Below are 22230 nucleotides of genomic sequence, written 5' to 3'. Positions count from 1 at the left end.
AATTGCCAACAATACTCTAGTTTGATAAACTCAATCTCTAATTCAAATCAGAATTTTTTACTTGACTGCATTTTTTTCTTACTTTTGCTTCTTGTTATAGGAAACATCTATTTAAAACCAACAACAACAACTAGACTTCAGGATCAACTTTAACGATTTGTTTCTCTACACTGAATTATTAAATGCTGTACTGAATTATTACAATGATTTTTGTCATGTATCTTTTCTTATTCTTTCTCCTGTATTCTCTTTCCAGACATTTTCAATAGACAACATCCTACCTGCCTCAAATTTCTTGCCTTTCCAATCCAATACCTCAACAACAACTTAACAGCTGTCTCTTAAGAATACAGAATTTTGAATATACATCACAGCTCTAATTTGTAGGTATACAATGCTGGATAAATTTCTTGATTCATTTAAAAATTAAGATGTAACATTATTATTAATAATTATAAAATACTTATACAAATGAAAATACAATGTGATATTGTTTTCAAAATCTGAAAGGATAGATATCAAGATGTTTTATGTTATTCAAAAATTGACATGTTGAATTAAAACCTCTTTGTACAACTACTTAAAATAATAATAAAATAAAATAAAACCATGCATAAAAATGTTATCAGAATTCTTAGGCTTCCAAAAATAATTATGTCTACTTAGTATTTGAGGCAGTAGCATCTCTGGTTGATTCAAGAGATTTTAATTAAACAAATAATTAACCTCGAAAATAAAAGTGAACACCAAGACACCATTACTGAATTTGCTAATTGTTTTTTACTGCTATTACAAAACCTTTGGCTTTGGTGGCGATCTATTTTTACACAATACAATCACAGTGCTCCTTCCCCCAAACTTGGAAAACAATGTTTTCTAAGAAGTATGTCTTAAATGAGTCTTGAAAGGAAGAATTTATCCTTAGTCCTTGATGATAAATCCAGGAGAAACTTCCAAATCATCACAGCCTTTACCTTGATGAACATCCAACCTGTCACTCAAGAACTCCTCCTTCCTCCTCTTGGCAAATTCTTGTGACTTGCAGCCTTGATCAATGTTGTTTCCCTTCATTCTAAATGCCCATTTCATTCTCCTCCCATTAGCCCTTTATTCTTCCCTCAAAACAAAATCAAATGTTTCCCAGATACTTATGTTACCACATATCCTTCAACATTTATCATGATACAATGACATAAGTTGTTCCAGGATCCATGGATATTTCTCCAATAAATCCCAAGCTCCTTAAGAGAAGCTGTTCATCTTCCTAGATTATCAAGGAAGGATAGAGGAAGTTATACCCATGTCACCTAAAAAAGACATTTATCCAAAATATCACATCCTGTATCCTGAAACAAATGATGGTTGGGGTAAGAATTCATAAAACTTTCCCAAAGTCCCCCGGACTCAAGTACAAAGCCCCCTCAGTTTTACCAACTCCAGATTATAATCCCTGTTAGCAAGTGAATCTGTATACATATGAATAAAATTATATCTTCCCATTTCATCTAGAAAAATGTAAGTATAATTCCAGTGTCTACACACACACACACCACACTTCAATAGTTTGTGGCCTTGCTTACATTAGGTATCAGTGATTACTGATTTTAGCCAAATGACTGTGAGTCCTTGATGAGTAATGAATGTATGTCTGCCAAATATGTGATAAACTATTCATATAGAAGCAATCATGTAATCCTCACAATAAAACTACAGGGCAATTATTAATTCCAACTTTATAAAGCAGGACACTGGGGCTTAATGAAATTGGTAACTTGCCCTAGATCATGAAATTAGAAACTCAAAGTGCCTGGAATTGAAAAAAAGAATTCTTTGTCTGGTCTAAAAGCTGAGAAATTTTAAATATATCCGGACTCTGAAATACCACAATATTTGGAAGCCTATAAAGGTTTTCCTAGGTTTACTGAAAGCCAGAAACCAAGTAAAGGAACCAAAAAAACAAAAAAAGAAAGAAAAGAAAAGTTTTTCAGTAGTTCTCTGAAAAAAAAAAACTGCTATTTTTATAAAGCATTTACATTCTTTGAAATAAAATGTAACCAAATAATACTTTGGAAACAAGTTGAAATAATTTCACTGGATAGTGATTTAAGTAAAATGAACAAAATTCCCAAATAAGAAATTGTTATTTAAGCTCACTAGTCAAGTCCTATTGCACCTGGAGACAGGTTCAATGAGAGCTGCTTATGCAAAGATCTTCATAAAGGAATGTAGTTCAAAGTGGCCACAATTCATTTTTAAAGCCTCAACAATGTTGCTCCCTTCATACAAATGATATAAATATTTTAATAAAAGAGCTTTTAACTTATCAAACAAACTGATTAATCTGTACTTTTCTGCCTGTGTGAAAAGAAATGTTTAAAACCTAGTGATGATACAAAGCATCTTGCCATATTTCACTTTAATAATTGCTCTGTAATAACAAAACTGACTGCTGTTAACTGAATCTGTCACTTTGTGGGTGATTTAATTAGATTACTAATTTGTGTACTCCAGTGTCTGACCTTTCTTGTTAAATACTATTTCAAAAATAATACCATTGACTTAGTTTATCCAGTATTCTCTTCTACCTTGCCGATTGTGGGATGATCATGCATTTGAAAATGGTACCAAATTACTCTGTTTTTCTGAACACAATGTGGGAGTAATCAGCAACATTTTTTTCCCCAGTGGAATAGTGTATTGATCATCACAATCAACATCACGAACAACAACACTTTACGGAGAGGATTTGCTCTGTGCCAGGTACTGATTGGTGTTTTTTATTTGCATTGTGACAGCAAGCGGTTCAGCTTGGCTCTGATTCGAAGCCACACACTTTCATTTCAAGGATAGTTTTCTTAACCACAATGATATACTCAATTATAGTTGAAAATTCTACAAGTAGCTTTCCTTCTAATTCTATAATCAGTTCTACTGTTCATTTTTCTTGTTTGGCCTAAATTCTGCTAATCACAAACCCCTTAGCTCAACTCAACAGGTTAAGCCTACAAAGACAAGGTTTAATGACTAAATGTGTAGAGTTCTAATTTATTTTATTCAGGAAAATAAAAATTCTTACAACTTTGTAGTGCTATATCATCTATAAACTTCCCAATCTCATTATTCTTCCTTTCCCTTATTTGAATAATATTTATTTTAGTAAGTCAACTTACAATTTTCAGGCATTTAATCACCAAGTTCTGGAAAAATCTTTGTTTCGTTTGCTAATTGGAGTAACATTTTAAAAATCTATCGCTAATATAAATCTTGTGGTTAAGGAAAGAATTGAATTTTAAATGTTTAGTAGTTCATATACATATACAGAAAATTCTAAGTTTAACTTTTATTTATTTTTTTTTTTTTGCCGGTCATGGACCTGAACTCTGGGCCTGGGCTCTGTCCCTCAGCCCTTCAGCTCAAGGCTAGCGCTCTACTGCTTGAGCCACAGCGCCACTTCTGGCTTTTTCTGTTTATGTGGTGCTGAGGAATTGAACCCAGGGCCTCATGCATGCAAGGCAAGCACTCTACCACTGAGCCACCTTCCCAGCCCTAAGTTTAACTTTTAGACAAATCTAATCTGCAATTAAGAATAATAAGAGCCTTGTGCCTTGCATTTCATAAAAAAAATTGAGAAATATTCTGCAAAAGTTCAGAGAGAATTGTAATAGTAATAATAATAATAATAGGATTTTCAAGTTTCCCTAGTAAGTAGTCAGATGATACAATATTTTTTATTTTGGCCAATCCTCAATCAACTATCATCTGTAATTTTTGTTGTTGTTGTTGTTTTGCAAATTCTTTCTTGTGATTAAATGATTACATAATTTCACAAATTTCACAGTATTGTGGAATAGTGAATGCTTAGTTAAAATCACAAACATATTCTAACTTTCATGGGGCAAATTGTCTATCATGGACTATAAAGTTTATGAGTTCTATGAGCTTTGACAATAGTTACAATTATTACATCTGTAATTTTTAAATACAGAAATATTCAGAAATAAATAACTCCTATGTTTTAAATTGTACAGTATTCCAAGTAACATTATGCAATCTTAGATTTCCCCCTCAGGCCACTAATGGGACTTTTGTCCGGAACATCTATGGTTGTAAGTATCTATTATGTAGTCATATAATAGCCTTCTTGGTTATCAGATCCATTCTCAAGTTATTGCAGTGTTTGTGATCAGGAAACCTTTACTTTACTTAATAATGGAAGGAAAGGATAAGGTTGATAAAGCTTACAATTTAGGTATACCAAAGAGAAGCCATAATGTGATTCATTAAGTAGAAAGGAGAAAGTCCTTGACATAATAAGAGAAGAAAGCAAATTGGGTTCTAAACTTGCTAGGATCTACAGTGAGATATGAATCCCTTGCTGTGCCTAATTTATAAGTTCAACTTTATCATAGAAAAACAGAAAAAGTTCATTAATATTCATAGTTTGAGGTATATACTAGTAATCTATGGAACACTTCCCAACAGATAAGAAGGAATTACTGTACTTGCCTACAAAACATCACCTCCTACTAATTTACTAATGTCTTAAATACTAAATTATTTAGTCATTCTTAGTCAATTGCTTAGAATGTAAGACAAGATATACAAAACCAAAGAGTATTAGATATTAAGCCAATTGTTCTAATTGTAGAAAGGAAAACATTTTCTGTAGTCTCCAGTAAAAAATTTTGAAATCCATTTCCCTGTGTCCATTAAGATAAACTTGACTTTTAATTTTTGTCAAATGAATTCCAGAAGTTTCAAACAACTTTTACTCCATAACCCATCTATTCACCACCTCACATACACCATTTAACTTTGGAGGCTCCTTGGCCCCTCCTAGAGCTATGTGATTCATTCTAAAAAGGAGATGATATTCTGATGGAGACATAGAATTCCACTGTGTATGTATACCATATCATCTTGATCCATTCATCTACTGAGGAGCATCTAGGTAGGTTCCATAAAATCATATTAAGTGAAGTAAGCCAGACCCAAAGAAAAGAAACATAGAGTCTATGGTTTCCATCATTTGTAATAATTAGTATATGTCTAAGAGAGTTCTAGCAGAGGATCACAGTAGCTCAAAAACTATGTACATATGCTCTGATAAGATGATGCTAAGTGAAATGAACGCCAAGATATGGAAATAAGAGGTTTCTATTTATTGCTGTGGTTTTCAATGTATGATGTGAAGTTACTTATTTTTTTATTTAGTTCCTCCCCATCCCCCTATGGTTTGTCCCCTGTTGTCACTGTATTTGATTTTGGTATCTTGGGTTTTGTAAATCTGTTTCTCTGAGTTAGGGAAGGGAAGGGGAATAACAAACTGGCTAGATAAAGGATAAAGGGCGAACCACTGCAACAGTGATACTCTTTTTATTAATATTAATATTAATATGCTGTTATGTAAGTAACAGTGATACTCCTAATACATTGGAAATGAACTGTACAACTTGGGTAGGGAGGAGATTGAGAGAAGGGAAAGTGGGACAAAAATGAGGGAAAGGGTAACAAGTTTGAGAAGAAATGTACTCCTATCTTATGTATGTAACTGTAACCCCTCTGTACATCACCTTGACAATGAAATGTAAAAAAAATCCCCCCCAAAAAAGTTGAACAATATCTACAACTCCTTAATTTCTAAATGATGTTATTATTTGTTGGAAACCACTTAGGTGCTAGATATGTATTTCCTTACAATCCTCACAATAATCTGAAACATTACTGCTTTTATGTATGGTCAGACAGTTTGAATCATTTTTCCTGAAGGCATGGAGCAACAGAGGGAGGTTTGGAAGAATTAGTCTCATTCCAAAGTTCTGTACTTCTCCCTTGTCAGCAATGCCTCAAGGCAGACTCTAGGAGTCCTGAGCCAGGAAGCCAGGAAACTGATTTTTTTAAAAAAAACTTCTAAATAACAGCTCACACTCCTTCAAAGAAAACTTATTCTAGCAAGTCTAGTACTTCGAAGAATGCATTAAATGCAACATTTGATTCAACAGTTACTATCTGGGTATTTTATATTTTGATAATGACCTTTGAACTTGCTTGGGCCTTGCAAAAGTAAAGTCAATGTTTAGCAAATTTACAGTGGAAAAAAAATGGCTTCAAGTGGTCTTCTTCATCCTGTTCCTTGTGGATACAAAGAGTGCTCTTCTTAAAAGCAGAACAACTCAGCATGATACCAAATGGTTTTGAGTAACCAAGCAACATCATCTTTGTTGGCCTGCCGTGCTTTCTCTTAAATTATTTCTTCCAAGCAGTAATAGATTGGAGTGCATGGGATGCTCCAGTGTCAATTATCTGAATGGGGCTGGATTTGTGATCTTTTTTTTTTCTGCAAAAGTAATGCTCCTTTGCCCTACCCTGTCTGGTTTTACCCAGAAGTTATTTTTATAGCAAGGGAGCAGTATCTCTTGGGGCTTCCTAGGCCAGGAATGTGTGGTCACTCTCCTCTGCTTCTTGAATCATCTGTGACCTCAGTGTAATGGAGCCTCAAGAAATTTGATAAGTTCCTAATATCAATTAGTTTCAATAAATTACTCCTACGTCCTCTTAATTTCTTAAATTTTAAAGAGTTCTTACTTAGAGTTCTTTTACTTCAATTTAATCATTTCTATTACATTTCTCCAGATGAGATTCTATTTTGTTCCTCACTGTTTTGAAGTTAAAAGATCAAGCTTCCATGATCATAATTAAGCATAATATTATATCCCCATCTCTCAAGCAGTTGCCTAGTCTTCTGGAATTCATCATAATCCCTGTTATGTCTGGAATAATTATCATTCCTCAGCTAATTTTGCTGGCTTTACTAGGTTACTCTCAACATAGGAAACATCTCTGCTTCAAAAACTGATCCCTAGTCTATGCAATTAAGGGCTTTGTTCATGCTGAGCCTGGCTTAGTATTTCAATTCTTTCCTTCAAATCTTACAGTTTGTTTGAAAAAAAATGAAGTGAGAAAATTTAGTATGAGATCTACCTTCTTGAATTTTTATGTGTACAATATACTATTGTTGACTATAAGATTAATGTTGTATAGCAGATCTTTTGAACTTACTTGTTTGGAACTTCTTTGCTGTGAACAAACAGAGAAAGTAACCCCAGTGCTGAAAGAATGGTATTGTTTTTAACTGTCTGTGATGCATTCTTTTCTTGAGATGTTTCAAGCATAGGTAAAAGATAAAGCAGCACTGGTGACATGAAAATGCCAACTTCTGCTGGAGTAACATAGCACTCAGAAGCTTGTGTTGTTCGAGAGAGTATTTCCCCGGGAGGATATTGACTACTCCTATGGATATATTTGTGCTAAGGGAAAAACTATGGATATAAGAGCCAAATACATGTGGGTTTGGATCACAATCCCAACATTTGCTACCACTTGGACACTGACCAATTACTTTATCTTCCTGAAGTTCAAGATGCTCTATATGAAAATAGACACAAACCTACCAAGATTTCAGAGTGCTAATAGAAGTAAACTCAACCGATAGTCATGGTGTGATAATAAAGAAATGATATGTCTACTGGACCTGATTTTGCTCATTTTGATTTGTCCTACTCAACACAATTTATTCAAGGAAAAGACTACAGCAATTTGATATTAACTCTTTTTAGATTACATCCATATGTAATACACTATTACATATGAATACATAACTGCAACAACATCCATGATTGTTATCCTGAGGAAAATAATTGGAAAGATATTTTTACATGCTTTAACAAGAGTAGAATTTACATGAATTGTAAAGACTGCTCAGTGACACTGGCTTGCTTATGTGTAAAAGCTTATGTGTAAAAGTGACAGAAAATGAATTCTGAAGAGTAGCAATGACATATAAATCAGCCTAGGTTTTTCTCTGCCAAGAGGAGGCCTTTCTTCCCTCATTCCAACCTGTACTATCCAGCTTCTGCTACAAAAACGATAGGATGGAAATTTTAAGACAATTCCAGGATATATAGGTCTACATATGTGGCAGAAACAAAAACACTGTACACAATATCTACACACAAATGTGTCATTAATACTGGATTCTAGATTATGCTTCCCACTGTAGTCACCAAAATGATATGCCACACTGAATAAATTATGGTATTGCTCTTTTCCGATTCTCAAAATCAAATTATAGTGAGCCAATGAAAATACTTTGAAGCATTCACAAAAGTAATGTTACCTTGGAAATGTATGAACTAAGAATTGGTAAGGAACCCTTGCTTCCATCTGGGAAATTTAAACTGACTGTTGATTTTGGGGAGGAGGGCAGTTTTCTTTTTTTCTTTCTTTCTTTTCTTTTTTTTTTGGGGGGGGGGTCCGGTTGTGGGGCCTGAACTCTGGGCCTGGGCGCTTTCCCCCAGCTCTTCAGCTCAAGGTTAGCGCTCTACCACTTGAGCCACAGCGCCACGTCTGGCTTTTTTCTTTTTTATGTGGTGCTGAGGAATCGAACCCAGGGCCTCATGCATGCAAGGCAAGCGCTCTATCACTGAGCCACCTTCCCAGCCCTGGCAGTTTTCTTATCTGTAAAATGGAGATAAAATTATCTGCTTTCTTCTCATCATATGTTGTCATTTTAAAGATGAAATCTTTGTTACTTCACCACCTCCTAGTGATCTTAGAAAACAAATAAATGAAATCTTTGTACAATTTTTTCTACATATAAAAGGCTTAAGTATGCAGATACAAAATACATTGTTACTGCATATAAAATACTCTTTACAGTTAAGTTCATGTGAGAAATTATTGGTTTCCCTATAGAGACTTAATTATTTGTGACTTATATATGACCATAAAAGAAAAATTTTCATATAATTATTGGAATTCATTTTACCAACATTGAAAATGTTGAACTAAACTTGTCATTAACATAAAGTACAGAAGACTTGAGCCATATTTTTCAAAATTCCTGGATTTTTGCTTTTGGGAATTATTTTGTATCTCACAACTTAGGAAAATGACAAGTTTATAGAATTATATACTCAAAATTGCACTTCCAGAATTGTTTTAGCAATGATGAACACAAGTATAAATGAAACACATCTGGAGAGAAAGGTAGTGAATGTACTCCAGAAAAGGAAGAACAGAAAGGTCTGTTTGAGCCAAGAGTGAAAAATGTACTATTGGAACCTGCTGTGAACTTTCAAGGCAATGCTTACACATATCCATGAAATATTTATGCAATAGATCATTCAATCATTCATTAATGAGCAAATAGATTGATGAGATTTGGCATATTGCTTTCTTTGGATGGTATTAGCGGTAGAAAAAATGTTTCTGAGAAATAGTCAATTTATTTTCTTCTTTGTTTGAATGAAAGTATTGGCAAGGAGTCCCTGCATCTTGGCAAAGTGAGAATTTTAAGCAGGGATGCTATAATCATTCTTTCATCTTTGGGATGCTATGAAAAGGGTGGAAACAGGAAAAATGACTTTTGTTATAAACTATTACTGTCTAGAAGAAAGTAATGGAAGGAGGAAAAATACTGATTCCACCAAAGAGTCAAATAATGTGAAGCTCAAGTTTGAGCATGAAAAAAAGATGTTGAGGTCAATTCTGGATATGAATTTGAATACAGATGTTTAGTAAATATTTAGGTTGGGAGAAGAAAATCTTGGGGGGGAAACATCTGAGTTGAAGATATTTTGGGAGCAGTATCAACTAATGATTTGTGAGAAAATGACAGATCTGAGAAAGAACAAAGAGACGATGAAGATGAGGGTGGAGGGCAGAACTCTAAGGAATAAATATTATGTCAATACTACTGAAAGATACATAAGATGATAAAAAGTAATGTGAAAGAACAAAGAAGTGGACCTAGAGGACCCTGGACTAGATGAGTAACCAGTGGCCAAAAGAACACAACTCTGCTGGAAGTTTGAGGCACAAACATGGCATTACAGAGAAAACTAAAATAAAACTACTGGTGATACAGTATGACAGTTGGTGTTCAGGACCAAAGAGACAGTAAAGAAGTTATACATCCTTTAGTGAAGTAGATAAAACTTGCTAGTGGGTTTAATGTGGAGGTGAGAGGATTGCAGAAATTAAGGATGCCTTCAGTGCTTTTTTACCTGGGAAATAAGAAGAATGGAGAAGCAATTATCTAAAACATAGAAAATGTAGGTGGAATAATTTGGAAATGAAGAAAGGGTTTGCAAATAATAGTTATGATTTTGTTTAGTTTGGCATATTCTATGCCAAACAGATATATCAACTAGATAAGGGTTATGAGGTAGTATGTACATGGAGAGAGCAAGAGACAGAGATAGAAACAGAGAGAGAGACAGACAGAAAGACAGAGAAGCAATGACAAAAAAGATACAGCGAATGTAAACACAAGTGAATGTAAAAACTGTCGATATAAATCTGGAAAATTAGGTTTGTATTTGAATTTATAATCCCTTTGACTGTGACGTCAGAGTAGCTGGGATGATTGGTGTAAATGAGCATGGCTAGGCCACTTTCAATGTTTCAATGGTCATAATCTTATGTGCACTTAATACTTTGAAATCCATTTTTCTGACTGTTTATTTTGTATCTGTTTATAGTAGCCATCATTTGTGAATTAATTGAGATGACTGAATAAAATAAAATTTCCCCTACTAGTTGCAATTAGGACATATTTTAAAATTATAACATATTGGCATATATATTTTTCCCTATCCTACTGATTCTTTATTTTCTCATAGTTCTACTAGTCATGCCAAATCTGGTGGTTTCAATGCTGTTGTCACAATACTGAAATTGAAGTCCCTCAGCAAATCATAATTTATCTATTTTTTTTGTGTGACAAGTTGATCCTATCTATTAAGCAGGTTTTAAACTCCTCGAGGGTAGGAAACTTTCAGTTCCCTGTGTGTCAAAGCCCCAGGGTGCACACTGCAGCCAGAACATGTTTTCAGGTGATTTCTGTAATCAATAATGGCAACAGGGGAGAAGAACCCTCCAAGAACAGGTAAAGAAGGGATTTTTTTTCTCGACTTCATTCTGACTCTGCATAATTTATCATGTATGCTTTAAACATGAGTTTTTCATGTTCTTTCTAATAGTCTGAGAGTATACAATCCTACTGAAAGAGGCTAAAGAAGCTATTTCTGCAGTTATTTGCCAGCTCTGTTAGCAATCTTTTCTCCTTTTCTCTTGCACCTATATAATTTACATACTTCAGAACAGAGTTACTATCTCCCATTTCCTTTTCCCTAGTGTCTTTGTTGACCATTGTGTATGTTGTGAGCATTTAATACTTTGAAGTCCAAGCACATTCTTACTTGAAACAAAAACTCTAGAGGATAAAACGAGTGTGCAGTTTTTGCAAAATGGCAATAAAATCATCTCCCCACACTTCCCTGGAGAACCATGGTCAAGGAAGATCTTGCTGAGGGCTGAAATAAACTGTCAACTTTCTTTTCATTTTATTAACTATGAAGGTTTGGATAAGGAAATATATCCAAAGGGTCAATATCATTTCTACAAATAAGAAGACTAAGTATGAAAAGACTAAAGTAGAGTTGCAGAGAAAATTAATAATGATTAGTCTTAATAATGCTCTCCCAATTTCTTTTATCCCTTTAAAATATTATTCTGTATTTTAAAAATAGATTTTATTGTTATTGTAGAGGTGACTTACAGAGGGATTATAGTTACATAAGTCCATAATAAGTACATTTCTTTCTGAACCTTGTCACCCCTTCCCTAACTCTCTCCCACTTTTTCCTTCCCATCCCAAACCACAAGTTGCATAGTTCATTTTCCACATAGTGTCTAGTGAGAGTCACTGCTACATTTGTTCACCCTTCTTGCCACTTTTTCTGTGCTCCCCATAACCCTCCCAAAGAAAAATAAACTAACAAACAACACAAAAGAAAAGACAACAAAAACAACAACAGCAACAACAAAAATCTCATTTCTATTTCTTGGAGTTCATTTTGTAAAATATTATTTTATATGATTGTGTGCACAGAGCTAATCAGCCTTTGTGATACACTCCTATGAGTATCCTCCTTTAGTCTTGCTGTGTGAATGTCTAGAGACCTATATAATTCATCACATCCCAGTATTATATATATATATATACACACATATATATATATATATTACCATCCAGTGTGTTTTCTTGTAGATTTATAGGCACATTATAGTTACCATAAATGAGAGAAACCATGCAACCTATATTTCTTTGGTTCTAGCTTACTTTGTGTAATACAATTTTTTCCAACCCTTTCCATTTCCTCAGGAATGATACAATATCATTCTTTCTGATCTAGGAATAGAATTCCATTGTGTATGCACACCATATTTTCTTGATCCATTTTTCCAAGGAGGGACATCTGGGGTGATTCCATATCTTGGTTATGGTAAACAATACTGCAATGAACATGGTTGTACTGGTAGCTTTAGTGTGGCATTGCTTGTGTTCTATTGGACAAATGCCAGGAGTGGAATTGCTGGAATTTATAATCTATTTTCCTGTTTTAAATTAGACATTTCTAAAAATTAACTTATGACACAGGAAAAACTTTTATTAATAATCTCAAGGTATCCACTGTATTCTGTCTCTGAAGTGTTTAGCCTCTACTCTTTTAACTTCTGCTAATTTTTTTTATTCTTTCTTAATCTACCTTAATTTTCCTAAACCTCTATTTACCATTTCTCAAACTGCTAGTTTACATTTTATTGGAAATATGTAACACCAACAAAATACTTTAAGGTATAGAAATAATGGTTTACTGGGTATGTAATTTTAATTCATTACATAAAAGACACTTAGATTTACTCAGTACCCGCTAAGTTTATAAGATTCATATCTGCTTGAGAGATATTGATTTTATGGGTCCTCAGAAAGCCCAGTTTTGAAGGAGGAGACAAAACAATCAACCACTACCAAAAGAGGAAAGGACATGCTGCTAATAGAAGCTAAGCATACTTTTTTATTTTGTCAATCATGGGGCTTGAACTCTGGGACTGGGCACTCTTCCCTCAGCTCTTCAGCTCAAGGCTAGCACTCTACCACTTGAGCCACAGAGCCACTTCCAAAGACACACCTTTTTCTTTTTTTTCTTTTTTTTTTTTTAAAGCTAAGCATTTTTGAGACAGAATAACTTATAACAATGAACTCTGTGGAAAAAGGAAGTATCAATATATTTCTTATTTTCTCTCATGACATTTTGAAATTTTTCCCTAGGAGTCAATCTGCTCAAAGTATTATACATACGTGCATGAAAAATCAGGTTGAAATACCTTCTAATAGCATAAAAATAACTGAAAGGAATATAAAATATTTTATCTAATGGGCACTGGAGTGGGTGAGGAAGCAAATGGAGAGAGTGAAGGAAGATAAATATTGCCAAAATATTTTATATACAGGTGTGACAATTGAACAATGAAGCTGGCTAAGAATGTTTTGGAAAAGTGGTAGGGGAATGAGGGAAAATGATACAGGCCATGAGTCTGAGGAAAGTACATTGTTTGCATGTAATGACTGAGGAAGGTACATTGTTTGCATGTAATGACATGTCAAAATAAAGCCTCCTGGACACAATTAATTGATGGAATAAAAATATGAGAAGAATAAATCTCAAAGAGATGATTTAAAAAGAAAATTTGCCTAGAAGTATTTTATAGGCAAATGATAAGACAAGGAAAATGGTCATCTTTTAAGAGATTCCATTATGCCATTTAAACAGAAAAATGTGACAAAAGTCATATGGAAGTAAAGTATGGTTTAGACTATGATTTAGCTACATGACTCAGATTTATGAAATTGCTGGAGTCACTGACTCCTCAGTTGCAAGCTGAATGGATGGACTTAAGAGTAGTTTTAAGGATTTTCTTGGCTTTTCCATTATGTGAACATCTGCAATTATTTTGGTCAATTTACAAATAACTGCTATAAAGTTGAAACAAATCTCTAGAAGGTAGAACAACAATTCATCTTTATCTCAAACATATAAGTGAGTGCTATGGTCTGAGTGTTTTAAGTCCTTATCAAACTCATATGTGGAAACTCTATCCTTCAAGATGATGGTATTAAGAAATATGTACTTCCAGGCGCCGGTGGCTCACGCCTGTAATCCTAGCTACTCAGGAGGCTGAGATCTGAGGATTGCGGTTCAAAGCCAGCCCAGGCAAGAAAGTCCGTGAAACTCTTATTCCAATAAACCACCAGAAAATTGGAAGTGGCGCTGTGGCTCAAGTGGTAGAGCGCTAGCCTTGAGCTGAAGAGCTGAGTGACAGCACTCAGGCCCAGAGTTCAAGGCCCACGACTGACCAAAAAAAAAAAAAAAAGTGTACTTATTGCCCTTAAAAACGACTTCAGAGAAGTAGTTATTCCTCCCACTCCCATCATGAGGACATAGCAAAGAAGGCACCATGCCTGAAGAAGTAAACTATCACCCAACGTGGAAACTGCTGATGCCTTGGTTTTTTGTGGACTTCCCAGCCTCCAGATTTGGGACAAATAGAGTTCTATTGTTGATAAGACATTCAATTTATGATATTTTATTATAGTAGCTTAAACAAATGAAGACAGTAATTTTTTAGCCTGTTGGTCCTTCTTTTCAAAGTATGTTTTTGCTCAGGACCTTAAATCTTCTGAGTAAGAAAATATAAACTCTTCTACATGTTAACACAATAATTCAAACCATGTCTCACTCTGTTGTTTGTGTGTGTGTGTGTGTGTGTGTGTGTGTGTGTGTGTGTTGTTGTTGTTGTTGTTGGTCATGGGGCTTGAACTCTGGCTTGGGCGCTATCCCTCAGCTCTTCAGCTCAAGGCCACCTCTCTACCACTTGATCCACAGCCCCACTTCTGGTTTTTCTAGTGGTTTATTGGAGATAAGAGTCTCACAGACTTTCCTGCCAGGACTGGCTTTGAACCATGATTCTCAGATCTCAGCCTCTTGAGAAGCTAGGATTACAGGCCTGAGCCACTGGCGGCCAGCTTCACTCTGTTGTTTAGAAATATATTACCTAACCTTCTTATTTCCTGTAGTGTACTTGATGTTTACTTCCATGTTTCTCTAAATACAATATTTCCTGCCTCCTTTCTACCTACTTGTTGCCTATTTTTCTATTGCATTTGTTTTGGCTGAGTGTTTAACATTGAAGCCTTGAAGAGAGTAACACAAAGGTGACTATGGAAACACTTTTGACTAACAGATTCAGGAAAATTACAGTTTCCTTACTAGTTTCTTCAAAAATACAACATCCCCAAAAACTCTTAAGTTAGTAGCTTGTAATGAGGAAACGAAGGTTTGTCTACACAGTCAAGATACTGGAAAGGGGGGGCAGGAGATGGGAAGGGATGGTAAGGGGAAACAAAGGAGGAGGCAACAATGCTTGATAAGAAATGTACTCATTATCTTGCTCATGTAATTGTAACCCCTCTGTACAGTATTTTCACAATAAAAAAGAAAAAAAAAAAAAAGACATTGGAAAGGCATGGCTCCCCCATCAATGTGAAGTCAGGTTAGTAGAGTAAGGTTTCAAAGAGGGCATTAATCACCACAGTGACAAAAAAAAAAAAGTGACAAAATATAATTTGCAAGTATATTTCAAAAATGTGCATTACTAGTTTTTCTTTCCAGATTCTTAGACAATGATGCTTCTTAAAATAAATAATAACATAGTAGAATCTATAGAGCTCCTTCCTATTAAAAAAATGCTCATACAGTCAAGCCGAAAAGGTCAGATAATGTGATGTTAAGAAAATGAACCCTTAGATATGTATTTTAATGTTTTTTTCTTTCATGCATGTGTTTCTAATGCATTTATAAGATTATTTCTTTGTTGCTTTGTATGTCCCTCCCCCACAGTATAACCCCTGCTTTCACTATATTTGATGTCAGTATAACTTGGGGAGGAGATGGGGAAAAACAAGTCGTTTAAGGATACAGATGGACCTGTCGCAACAATGAGAAGTACAAGTTGTCATGTGGAAAATGAGCTTTACAATGTCGGTGGGGGGGGGCAGGATTGGGGCAGGAGGGGGAGGCTGGGAAGGGATGTGAAGGGTAAACAAAGGAGGAGGCTGCAATGCTTGGTAAGAAATGTATGCATTATCCTGCCCATGTAATTGTAACCCCTCTGTACAGTATGTTCACAAATTAAATTAAATTTAAAAAAAATGCTCATACAGTTCATTCTACATATGAGTAAAAGAGATAATAGAATTCCTACATCCATAAGAGATTCCAGGTGCAAAATCTTTGCACAAATAGCCTAGCTAAGTTCTTTTGGGGGTGTTACATAACCAGAAAATAGCAATATGTATTCCGTTTTATCACATTAAAGTAAATGTTTCATTTACCAGAAAATGGTGGGTTATCTAATTTCCACAGTTATACCATTTAGTTTCCTTTTTGCCTCTTATAATTATTAAAAGACAGCCTAGAGAAGATTTGCTGTCAAATTACAAGGACATGTCAACAGGAAGATCATACAAATAAAAACAAAATGCAACTCTCCTTAGAAAAAAAGGATCGATTGCATTTTTCTCTGCCTTTAAAATTTTAAAAACTCATTTTTAAAAGCTGAAATAATCAAATGTTTTGCAATTAAATGGTTACATATTACTAAGAAACGTTATTTTAGGAGCCTAGATTGCTAAAAATGAGCCTCATGAAACACTTAGCAAAATCCTTATATGCAGAATAGTATAGTAAATCTAGAAAGCATAAACAAACAACATATATCAATGAGAACACGTCAGTCTCCAGGACAACCAAGTTCGCTGCATTAAAGATGGTGGTTTCAGGTATAATTTTGAGAATGTAGATTCTCTATAAATGATATGCAAAATGGCATAAAAAATAACAGTAGGCAAACCAGCTTAATAGAATTTAATATGTTTTCTGCACCAAGTGGAAAAAAAATCTGATTTGAAAACCAAATTTAGAAAGAAGGAAAGATTTTAATCTTTCAACTTTGTCCTTAAAGTTGATTTCCAGACATCCTCTTTAATTCTCCAATTCTACCACAAAATTTTATCACTGAAATACCTAAGAGAAATATAAGCACTAAAAGATGTTGATGCTTTTGGCTCACAAACTATCCTAATGTCTTTTTCTTGTAACTATTTTCAACTGAAATAAAAAAAAATGTTGCAAGATTTTACAGGGAGGAACCTTTGAAAAAGTTTGGTAACCACTAGAAAAGGAACAAGTTGGAAATTTACAATGTTAATTTCAACAACTTAACAAAGGACTAATGTTTTGAATGTTTTTTTTTTTTTTAATCTGTGTCAGTATGTTAAATTGATAGCACTAGAGATCCTGAACAAAAAGCCATGGGTATAAATTTCTAACCATTATGAGGTGTGCCATACTTGACTCATAGCAACCACTATTGTCTTTTACTTATTATTTTCTATTTGTAAATATTCCAATAAAAATCTCAATCAGTTCTTGGGAAAAGTAATCTAGTTGGTTGCAATGACACTTTTTTCCCCAAAACTATAGCACAGTATATTTTTGCCTGCAATTGTCAAATAACTGGTGGAACAGAAAAAAAAATAACACATTCGTTGTATGTCATTAATTCATATTTTTCTCTTTTATTGTTGATCTTTTTTCACATTTCTCTTTATAATCTTTCTGGAATCTGAAAAGAATAGTTATTGCCTTTCATTAACTCATTCAAGTTACCAAGAAGATTAATGCTTAAAATATTATATCTATTTTGAGGGTACACATAAAATAAATATTTATGACTATTTTAGTTTATTAACTTATATGAAGGAAAAAAATCAATACTCTTTCCTCCAAAGTATATTCTGTTTCTTCAACTTGACTTAATAATACTTAATGCTATGAAGAATTAAAAACATAAGTTTATCCCATGTTCTTGGACTGAAATTCAACAAAGAAAACAATGCCTGTTCTTTATTAGACAACAAGTACTGAACTCAGAGCCACTAAAGTTCAGAGTGCACTGCTCATGCAATTACCAGTCTAAAACTGTCATGAGCTTCATCCTAGGTAACATGGGCTGAAATTCCAGGCCTCTGTGATTCCCTGTACATCTGTATGCAACAGAATATAAAATTCTTAAGAAATGAGATAAGTGAAAGTATTCTCTAAATTAGATTTTGATAGCATTCTTATTAAGTCTTACAGTAAATAAATTAATAAATCACATACCCAAAAGCAACCTATCAATATAAAATATAATTTAAATTTTAATTCAGAAATTGATATCCTAGACATGGTGTAGTATAATGCACTTTTAAACATGAATCTCTTAACACATGGCTCAATCGAATATAAGCTCATGATTAAAAAAAAAAACAACAACTCCTAAACTTAAGCCCTACTGTTACTGTAAGATAATTGAGATTGTACACTCTTAAATTAATCAAATTTCCTCCATTGTAAAGTCTACACAGACTACAAAATGCAATCTCTCTAACTTTGTATATCCAGATACACATGTACATAAGCTAATGCATTGAAGCATCTGATTCTATGTTTATCCAAAGTAATCTGTTTTGGTTCCTTTCTTGCCAAGACACTTCTGGTGTTTTAAGCAGCGCAATGACAGCATACACCTTCTTGTTATTATTTATGTATGGAAGGCCAAACCAAATGTCTGGGTGGGTCTCCAAAGACATAAAATAGGGAGGATTTTTTTTCCATCCACAGGACCCAATTACATTTAAATAAACTAACTCCTAGTGAAAGATTGGCTCCAACAGAGAATACCACACAACCACAGACACTGAAATTAAATCACAGTCATAAGTATAGAAGCCACCAACATACTGTTAAAAATAGTATTTAGTACATCGTTTTGTGTACATCGACACAGGCAAATAGTGCACATTTGTTAAGAAAAGAATTGTTCCATGTCTTTCTATTAAGGAGCTTCCTTTGCTAAAATGTTCTAATCTATAAGTTTTTCCATCTCGGGCTGGATGTATAAAACATACCACAAGCTGCTCTAAAGCTTCCTCTTCGCAGAAGCAGAAAAACTGCTGGTGTGGGATTTAAATGGATGAATCTTTTGGGCTGATCCCAAGGTGGTAGAGACCTGACAAATGTGGGAAAGTCCTCAGCTGTGAGATGAGGGCTTAGGTTGTGGGCTCCTGGTCAATTGAAAGGTTGCATTAAATGTAAATTATAGGACTATTCTTTAGATCTATGCTTGTTCAACCAGGTAAAAAGGCAAGCAGATCATCTTGCTCATTCAGAGACAGCCTAGCAGTGGCTTCCTAGCAAAGACTGGGAAGCAGGGGGGAGGGGGGAGGAGGAGGAGGGTGATCAGGAACAATTATAAGCATCATCTCCAAAGGGTAGAATTGATGGAAGGAAACTATTTTATATATCTTCATATTAATTTCCCTTTTAAAGTGTCTCTATGTATTTTTCTTTCTAACTTATATGAGGAAGAAAATATTCATTTTAAAACTATAGCAGAACTGGTAATAAATATCCCAGTAACAATTGTTCTTTTATTAAATATTTATTGAAATAATTTCTTGGGCTTTCCCATTTTCTTCTTCTGGTTCCAATATTTATTTACAGCTGATTATTAACATCTGCCAGTACAAGGGTTTCATCCATATACAGAAGCCGAAGGGTAAAAAAGTCACATACACCATTCTAACGTGACCTGTAGTTAGACAGAAAACAGTTTTCCCAGTCACCGCTTGGCTTCCTGTCTATGACCTCTGCAAAGCATTGGAGGCCAGGGTTAATGGCCTTTCCAATCTCTGTGATAAGAATTCATTTTGTTCTATTACCAGCAGTTATCTGAGGAGCCCGCTGCATCACTTCAGCAGGGTTCAATCAATGAGAGGACCTAATGAAGTAACCAGCTGTAGCTCTATTTCCCTGGCCAGCTCTATCAGACAAATAAGATCTATCAGTCACATCTTAAGGCTGATCCTAGACATAGCATCTCCACAGGCTGGACCCTTATGCATATGAAGTCATGATAGCCTACCATTTCTTTTATAGCTTCTTCTTTGATTTAGCTTTCCACACACTGTAAATGGAAGAAAGTGTTTTCTGAGTTGTTGTATTGAGGGGACAACAATTCAAGATTAAAGAAGAGTGAATCTACAGTTAAGGGAGTATGTATAAATAGTAAAATGCTAAAATGATAACATCTCAAATAAGCTTCTGGCTTGGCTATTCTCAAAGATTTAACTCCACATTTAAATTTTCATGTAAAGGGGATGAAAAAACTATAATTTTCAGTATTTTCATATTTCTTGGTATAAGTTTAAGGCTTAATGATAATAACTGGATTTTGACCAGGTCTTCAGACAGAAGTACAATTGTGCTATATTTGTATCTTTTGGTCAAGTAGCAGCCATCCTAAGACCCTAAGTTAGCTCTGGGTCTCATTGTAGCTATTATCACTAAATATACAGAGTTCTTGTAAACCTCTGATGTTTATATGTAGTAACTTTTTACTAATGTGATTCCTCCCTAATTCAAAAGAGGATTTTCAACAGAGCATTTGTTAATGCTGTTTTCAAACACACACACACACACACACACACACACACACACACACACACACACACACACATCAGAAGAGGAAAAATATCAAAGTCTTGCATGTTCAATTAGTGATCTCATAAATATATTAAAGAGTCATTAGAAATCTTATTGTAAATTAACCCTTCTGTGGTAAGAGGTACTGATGATGGTTTTCTATAGGTTTTAGACTATTCCTTTGGGAAATACTGAATGGCTCCTGGGAAACCATGAATAGACCATTCATATTTGCTGATATGTTGAAAGCTACAAGTACCTAGTATACTTTATTAGATTAATCAAATGAATTTCATGTAATACAATTTGTATTCTTATAACTTGGCTGCTCTCTTTGTCAAATTGGAAATGAAGAAGGCATGACTATTTGCTGTTATGCTAAAGAGATGACATCTAAGGGAAGCAATGTAAATGAAAAGTGCTTGTTAGCCTTGTGCTTGATAAATACATTCACACAGACAAACTGTTTCATTACATTTGAATGCAATTGTTATTCATGCAATAGTGCTAATGTGTTATGACATAACAGTACCAAAGACTATGTCTTTTAATGTCTTTAAAATTTTATGAGAATATAACACTGCTTTCTTGTCCAAATTGCAATCACAGAGATGCTTGACTGATAGTGATATGAAATCCAGATGGTCTTTTTGTTTCAAACCTTTGGAGATTTAAATGAAAGATTAAGGTACAGTGGTTAAGAAGAGGATGAATGTAACAGGAAAAAATAATATAGCATTTAAGAAAAATAAGGAGTAGGTATGTGTATATGTGTATGAATGTATGTGAGAAAGAGAATGAGAGAGAGAGAGAGAGAGAGAGAAAGAGAGAGAGAGATCCCTGAACTTCTACCATCTTGAAACATGAAAAGAATAGAAATATCTTTGCAGTATATGTAAGCAGATAAGAATATGCCTAGCAGGCATTTTGGGAACATCTGTCAGTTTTTTATAGAACATACTGATTGTGGGCTATTGATTGCATTTAAACAAAGTTGTTGCAAAAAAAAAATCAGCTAACAATTCGTGTAGAAAGGACCAATCAATATTTAAATGACTCACTTTATTGATTTAAAATTAACTTTCAATTAAGAGATCCATAGGACTCTTAACTGCGACACTTATCCATTCAAGAGAAAATAAAGGTACATTTATCGATACACTTAAACAGCAGTGGCTGGTTTCCTATCGATTCAGTCATTTGCGCTGGGATTCGTTAGCGTCATCAGCCTTTAACTCGCTTACTAGATCTTTGCAGTGTACAATACTGCAAGATGTAGGAATGCGCAAAACAACACAAAGAAAGGACAGAAACTTAAATGGAATTGAAAGAGAAAGAAAGGTAAGTCAGTCTTTCTTGTTTCCTTTTATTTTGCTCAAGGAAAAATGTTATAGTGAGATATTTGGGTGGTCATTAGAAAAAAATACACCTTTTTCAAAGGGCTAATTTTCAAAGCAAGTGGATTTGATACAGCATGTTTTGAAACTGTATAAACCAATATAACTTATTAGTTAACAAAAAAAACCTCTATTGGTTTCTATTCGCCAACAAGCTCACTAACTTTATGTTCTGGTTATGTTATAATCGATAACAACTAGAAAACAATAATTTATAGAATTATTTTAAGGACAATAATCACATTCCCACTACAAATATTTTGTATGTGTGTTCAAGGCCATATTTACTCAATACTATTGCAAGTTTATATTGTATTGTTAATTTTTTCCAGTTATTA

General features: G+C 34.2%; 1 protein-coding gene across 1 annotated transcript in view; it reads right to left on the bottom strand.

The window, feature by feature from the left end:
- The window catches only part of Zfhx4 (zinc finger homeobox 4), a 193060-nt gene that overhangs the window by 31067 nt on the left and 139763 nt on the right, over positions 1–22230 (bottom strand). The gene's annotated exons all lie outside the window — the stretch shown is intronic.

This window comes from Dipodomys spectabilis, unplaced genomic scaffold (assembly GCF_019054845.1).
Source record: "Dipodomys spectabilis isolate Male_0828 unplaced genomic scaffold, ASM1905484v1 ptg000063l, whole genome shotgun sequence".
Classification (NCBI taxonomy): domain Eukaryota; kingdom Metazoa; phylum Chordata; class Mammalia; order Rodentia; family Heteromyidae; genus Dipodomys; species Dipodomys spectabilis.
This window is presented reverse-complemented; position numbering and strand designations above follow the sequence as displayed.